The sequence below is a fragment of the Saccopteryx leptura genome, chromosome 8 (genome assembly GCF_036850995.1).
Source record: "Saccopteryx leptura isolate mSacLep1 chromosome 8, mSacLep1_pri_phased_curated, whole genome shotgun sequence".
NCBI classification, from domain to species: Eukaryota; Metazoa; Chordata; class Mammalia; order Chiroptera; family Emballonuridae; genus Saccopteryx; species Saccopteryx leptura.
Genome location: NC_089510.1, coordinates 52,380,759 through 52,387,800, shown reverse-complemented (window position 1 = coordinate 52,387,800; position 7,042 = coordinate 52,380,759). Strand labels below are relative to the sequence as shown.

Here is a 7,042-nt window from a genome sequence, read left to right as displayed (position 1 = left end):
AATTTATTTGGATGTCAATTTTATTTTATTTTTTTAAAATATTTTTTATTATTAATTTTAATGGGGTGACACTGATAAATCAGGATACATATGTTCAGAGAAGGATGTCAATTTTAAAAAGAAGAAAGAAAAGACACAAATTACTGTATTTTATTAAATATTTTAACACATCATTTGGTTCAGAATATTTTCTTATTTTCCTCCTTAAAACCCTCGGTATGTCCTATGGTCAGGTGCATCTCATGTAGCAAAAAATATAATTGTACAGGCCCTGGCCGGTTGGCTCAGTGGTAGAGCGTGGGCGTGGCGTGCAGAAGTCCCGGGTTCGATTCCCGGCCAGGGCACACAGGAGAAGCGCCCATTTGCTTCTCCACCCCTCCCCCTCTCCTTCCTCTCTGTCTCTCTCTTCCCCTCCCGCAGCCGAGGCTCCATTGGAGCAAAGATGGCCCTGGCGCTGGGGATGGCTCCTTGGCCTCCGCCCCAGGCGCTAGAGTGGCTCTGGTCGCAACATAGCAACGCCCTGGAGGGGCAGAGCATTGCCCCCTGGTGGGCAGAGCGTCGCCCCCTGGTGGGGGTGCCAGGTGGATCCCGGTGGGGCGCATGCGGGAGTCTGTCTGACTGTCTCTTCCCGTTTCCAGCTTCAGAAAAATAAATTAAAAAATATATATATATATATATTTGTACATAATAAGAAAACTGAAAAAAACAAAAATAACTCTACCATTGCCTGGCCTCCCTCTGACTTCCACAAAGCTCAGAGAAAAATAAATAAATAAAACCAGTATTAGGAATTCAAAATAACCAGAAAACCACAACAAGAAAAAAGAGAAAAGAAAAGTTTTTTAACATTTTCTGCCAAAGCTTTGTGAGTTGGGGGAGGTGCCTTCCTTGCCCTCCTCACTTATAACAACTGACCAACCTGCAGAGAGAGGTACCTTCCAACTGAGAATGGCGGTACTTAACCTTTCTCAGTATGTGGAGTCCTCATTACTACTGCCGCGAGTACTAATACCACTACTATTATTTGCATTTATTGAGTTTGCTATGCACCGTGCCCTGCGCTCTGTATTTAAACTTTCTGTGTTAATGCTCAGAACAACCCAATATGGAGAAATCATTCTGAGATCCTTTGTTCAGAAAGAGATATTAAAGCACAGAGAGGTTGGGTGACTCATGTAAGGTCACATAAATTAATAGCATCCTGGAGCAAGGACTGTGACACAGGTCTGTCAGCAACTAAGTTCTCAGTTAAGTACTTAGCAGCGCTGTCTCACGGCCCTCTGATGATTCATCACAGTGATTATCGATACACTTCATTAGACAATGTCCATTATGAATACTGGCTAAAGGCAAATAGGAAGAAAATGAAAATCTCTTGTCATTCTAGTATTGAGAAGTAATCATTATTAAGTCATTGCTGCATTTTCTTCAAGCCTTTCCCTCATATGCTTGGGTCAAGATAGAGGTATCTTTTCTTTAAACAGCTTTATTGAAATATAATTCACCCATTTAAAGCATATGGATTCAGCAGCTTTTAGTATCTGCACAGAGTTGTACAATCACACTACCATGTAATTGTAGAATAGTTTCATCACTGCAAAAAGTAGTGCTATATCCATTCTTCCACATTCCTACCTCCCAGCTCTGGGCAACCACTAATTTACTTTCTGACCCTATAGATTTGCCAATTTTAGACACAGTATAAACAGAATTATACAATATGTGGTCTTTTGTGATTAGCTTTCTTCACTTAACATGATGGTTTCAAAGTTCACATTGTAGCATGTGTCAGAACTTCATTCTATTGAATAATATTTCATGATATATACATATACATGTATACATGCATATATATGCATATACACATACATATATATCACTTTTTGTTTATCCATTTGTCTGTTTCCACTTGTTGGTTATTATGTACATATAATGCTGCTTTGAATATTCACTTATAAGTTTTTGTGTTGATACATGTTTTCATTTCTCCTAGGATTGGAATTGTTGACTCATATGTAACTCTGTGTTTAACTTTTTTTTTTTTTTTTTTTTTCATTTTTCTGAAGCTGGAAACAGGGAGAGACAGTCAGACAGACTCCTGCATGCGCCCGACCGGGATCCACCCGGCCGGGCCATCTCCGCTCCAATGGAGCCTTGGCTGCGGGAGGGGAAGAGAGAGACAGAGAGGAAAGCGCGGCGGAGGGGTGGAGAAGCAAATGGGCGCTTCTCCTGTGTGCCCTGGCCGGGAATCGAACCCGTCTTTCACATTCTTGATGGTGTCCTTTGAAGAACAAAAGTTTTTCATTTTGATGAAGTCCAATTTACCTATTTTTTCTTTTGCTAATTGTGCTTTTGATGTCATATGTACGAAGGTCAAACTTTATTTTTAATAAAAATATTTTTAAACAAAATTACATCAGATAAAATGTTTTGTATCCAGATTTCTTTTACATCATATTCTATTGAGCATTTTCACCTGTAATTTACCTAAAAATTTCCCCCAAAATTCTACTTTAAGGTTTATGCTGTCTAGTTATCAAGCCTTCAGAGATATAGTGGGATTGAAGAAGATGCTGGAAAAACATTGCAAAAAAAAAAAAATCCCAAACTAGCAAATCTCCTAGTCAACAATTTAATACATGTTCATTTTTAAAGTTATATAATCACATTGCAAAATGTATAAAATAGAGAAAAGAAACAAAAGTACTTAAAATCTCATCACACTAACCATCCCATCATTATTATTTTAATGTATTTTCTTCTTGTATTTTTTTAAATTTTATTTTTTTATTTTTTTTTAGAGAGGAGAGAGAGAGAGAAAGGAGGGGGAGAAGCAGGAAGCATCAGCTCATAGTAGTTGCTTCTTGTATGTGCCTTGACCAGGCAAGCCCAGGGTTTCCAACCGGCGACCTCAGCATTCCAGGTTGACAATTTATCCCTAGGTCGACACTTTATCCACTGTGCCACCACAGGTCAGGCACTTCTTGTATTTTTTAAAGCACATTTTTGAAGAATGTTAATCATACAGTGTATATAAATTCACATTCCACTGTTAAAATTTAACCCACCATAAGATTTCTTCCATGTTTCTCTCTAGTTTTTTTTTTTTTTTTTTTTAACGTCTTACAATTTTGTCAATTATCCCTTTAAAAAGCTTTATCTGGTGTGTATATATTTCAGGTCCTCCTGAGATTTTTTTCTCTGTTTAGTTGTTGAATTTGTTGAAATTTCAAGGGGAGAGATCAGGAGTATCCCTCACGCCACCATTTCTCGCCTAGTTTTTATAACTATCAGTTTTTACCAGCTGCAGAATATATCAAATAAATGTACTACAACTTACAAAATGACTTTTTTATTAGATATTTGGTATGTTTTCAGGGACCTCTCTCTCCTTTTTTTGTTTTTCCTATTATGAGTAATGCATAGATGAATATTTTTTTTGCTGATAACTGTTTCCATGCTTGGGGTTATTTCCTTAAGATACATTGATAGAACTGGAATTGCTAAATCTGAAATTATAATTGTTTGTATGCCAATAATATATTGTCAGATTACTTTCCAAAAGATTTCAAATTAAATTAAAACTTCACTTTAAAATGCTATGGGTGGTGATTATGATGAGGCTTTGAGTACCATCATTTAAAAAGATACTTTGTTAACTTAAGTGCAAAAAAAAAAAAAAAGACTCCTTGTTTCAGTTTCCATTTCATTTTATTATCCTTAAGTTAAACATCTCTTCACAGGTTGGACTTCCTACTTTTATTTCCTTTCAAATTAGTTATTAATGTGAGAAACACAGTCAGACCTGTCATCTATTAAATATGTTGCTATCTCTATTTATAGATATGTAACTATAAATTTACATTTCAGGGGATTCATGATTTTCAAATTTTATTTCAATGATAAATTTATGTTTATAACTTTGTCACAGTGAAAACATTCCAGTAAATTTCTTCTGTCCCTGCTGAATCAGGGGCTGTATGTCCAGAAGGTTTTTTCCCCGTTAGGCAGAAGGGCAAGTAGGGTGAAAAGATTGTTTTAAAAAAATTCATGTAGGTGAGGTAAGATTGTTTTGAAATGGCTCATGTTAAAATTTTATAGCTAAGTTCCCTTCATTTCATAGACATCTTTTAGTATGTAATTGTTTTAAATATAGTAGCCTATTATTTTAATTACCTCTAATTAAAAGCATTTTCACATATCGATATATATTCTATCTAACACAAAGGAACTTTCAGTACCTTCCATTTTATAATGCAATCTCTACTTCTTTACTTTTAAAAACTTTTAATTGAGTTTATTGGGATGACATTGGTTAATGAAATTAAATAGGTTTCAGGTGCACAATTTTACAATACCCTCTGTGTGTTGCACTGTGTGTTCACCACCCCAAGTCATGCCTCCTTTCATCACCAGCTTTCATGCCTCCTTTCATCACCATCTATCCCCCTCTACTATTTTTCACCTCATCATCCTCTTTCCCGCCTACATTTCCCTCACTGTTGTCTGTGATTATAAGTTTTTTAATTTGCTAATCCCTTCACCTTTTATACCCTGCCCTCCAACCCTCATTCCCTCTGACAGCTGTCAGTCTGTTATCTGTATCCATGAAGCTGTTTCTATTTTGTTAGTTCATTTTGTTCATTAGATTCCACATATGTGTGAAATCATATGGTACTTGTCTTTCTCTGACTGGCTTATTTCACTTAGCATATTAATCTCCAGGTCCATCTATGCCATCACAAAGGGTAAGACTTCTTTTTTTATGGCCAAGTAATATTCCACTGTAAATGTACCACTGATTTTTTATCCACTTATCTACTTTTGGGCACTTGGGCTGTTTCCAAGTCTTGGTTATTGTAAATAATACTGCAATGAACACAGGGGTGCATATATTCTTTCGAATTAGTGTTTTGGGTTTCTTTGGATAAATTCCAAAGAAGTGGAATTGCTGGGTCATAAGGCAGTTCCGTTTTTAATTTTTTGAAGAAACTCCATACTGTTTTCCACAGTGGCTGCACCAACTACATTCCCACCAACAGTGCACAAGGGTTCCTTTTTTCCACATCCACACCAACATTTGTTGTTTGTTGATTTATTGATGATAGCCATTCTGGCAGGTATGAGGTGATATCTCACTGTGGTTTTAATTTTTATTTCTCTGATAATTAGTGATGCTGAGAGTCTTTTCATATGTCTATTGGCCATCTGTGTGTCTTCTAAAAATATGGAAATATGGAACGTTTCACAAATTTGTGTGTCATCCTTATGCAGAAATCACGCTAATCTTCTCTGTATCGTTCCAATTTCAGTATTTGTGCTGCCAAAGTGAGCATGTCTATATCTCTCTTTAAAATAATTTTATGTGTAGGCAATAAGTCCCAGGGAGTTCCTTTAGATACGCTATGAATTTTAAAACTAACCCACAATTTTATTTTATTGTGCTACAAAAATAAATGTTAGAGAACTTTTCATTGTTTTTGTGCCTTTACACATATTTTTCTTTTACCTGACTATTCACAGGCTGTTCTCAATGAATATTAACTACTTCTATTTGGCATTCCATTTCATAGTGAGAAGGTGAATTCACATGTCCTAACTATCATTACTATTCCATTCCCCAGGTAGTCCTTAGGAACCGTAAGAATGTGTCCTATTATTTGCAGTTACGGTCAATCATACCAACTGGAATTAATGCACAATTAAGTTAAGTCATGAATATCCTAATCCAGATGCCTCTCTTGAAAAACTGGAGATACAAGGGTATTCGGGGCATTTCAGAATATATTGTTTCTTCACTAATTTTTACAAAGCCCATCAGAAGTTTACAAAATGGCATTTATTTACTTACCACTTAACTTTGAATTTCTTCTCTCCACTCACATTTTTTTAATTTTATTTTGAGAGTACAGTTGTTACAGCTTGGGACAGTGAAACAAGGAAGGGCTTAAGATAGAAGAAGCCACAGGATTTCCTTCGGGGGGCTGCTTTGGCTCTCTGAAAATATTATAGGAAAGAAATGAGCCCAGGCGGGGCTGCCCTGGCTCACTGGGAAGTCAGAGAAAAGGGGGCCTTGGAGACAGGCTCAGGGGGTTAGGTCAGGATGAGCTGCCCCTGAGCATTGATTGCTCCCCTGCTTGAAAGTCTCATGGGAGCCCTGGCCGGTTTGCTCAGTGGTAGAGCGTCGGCCTGGTGTGCGGAAGTCCCGGGTTTGATTCCCGGCCAGGGCACACAGGAGAGGCGCCCATCTGCTTCTCTACCCCTCCCCCTCTCCTTCCTCTCTGTCTCTCTCTTCCCCTCCCACAGCCGAGGCTCCATTGGAGCAAAAGATGGCCTGGGTGCTGGGGATGGCTCCTTGGCCTCTGCCTCAGGCGCTGGAGTGGCTCTGGTCGCAACAGAGCGACGCCCCAGATGGGCAGAGCATCGCCCCCTGGTGGGCGTGCCAGGTGGATCCCGATCGGGCGCATGCGGGAGTCTGACTGACTGCCTCCCCGTTTCCAGCTTCAGAAAAATACAAAAAAAAAAAAAAAAAAAAAAAGAGAAAGTTTCATGGGGACCCTTAGAGTTTAGGAGATGAACCCCTGTGGGGGAAACAAAAGGGGACGGGGAAAAAGGGAAAGGCAAAGGCACAGGTTTGCTCCCAGGAGAGAGAGAGCCCTCTCACTCACATTCTTATTAATGAATTATTATACGGCTGATTTAAGAAGCTCTGAATGTATGCACTTTTTTTTTAAATCAAAATGAGGGAAAGTCCAACGTACTGAATTTGCAGGCCTCTTTTCCACTTCTCTGTTATTCAAGTCATCCCTCCCTAAGGTTGTTTTTTCTTCGTCTTTCTTGTCCTTTTGACAATTTTACCCTAGTCTCATTAAGGCCCCTATTTCCACCTATTCTCTCCTCTGGGGGCCCTATTTTTTTGTCTTCCCATTCCCTTTCTTTAAACACCACCAAATAGCTAGCCACAGCTCTAGTTAAGGCTATCTCATTTTTTATAACTCTTGTTCCTTTTTTTTCTTTTCTTTTTTTTTTTTTTTTCTTAAGC

At 38.1% G+C, this 7,042-nt stretch overlaps 1 non-coding gene across 1 annotated transcript; it reads right to left on the bottom strand.

The window, feature by feature from the left end:
* Positions 1–5,229: 5,229 nt before the first annotated feature.
* On the bottom strand, positions 5,230–5,336 carry LOC136380206 (U6 spliceosomal RNA). The gene has a single exon (XR_010746882.1). It is a non-coding gene; the product is annotated as a U6 spliceosomal RNA (small nuclear RNA).
* Between the last annotated feature and the right edge of the window lie 1,706 nt (positions 5,337–7,042).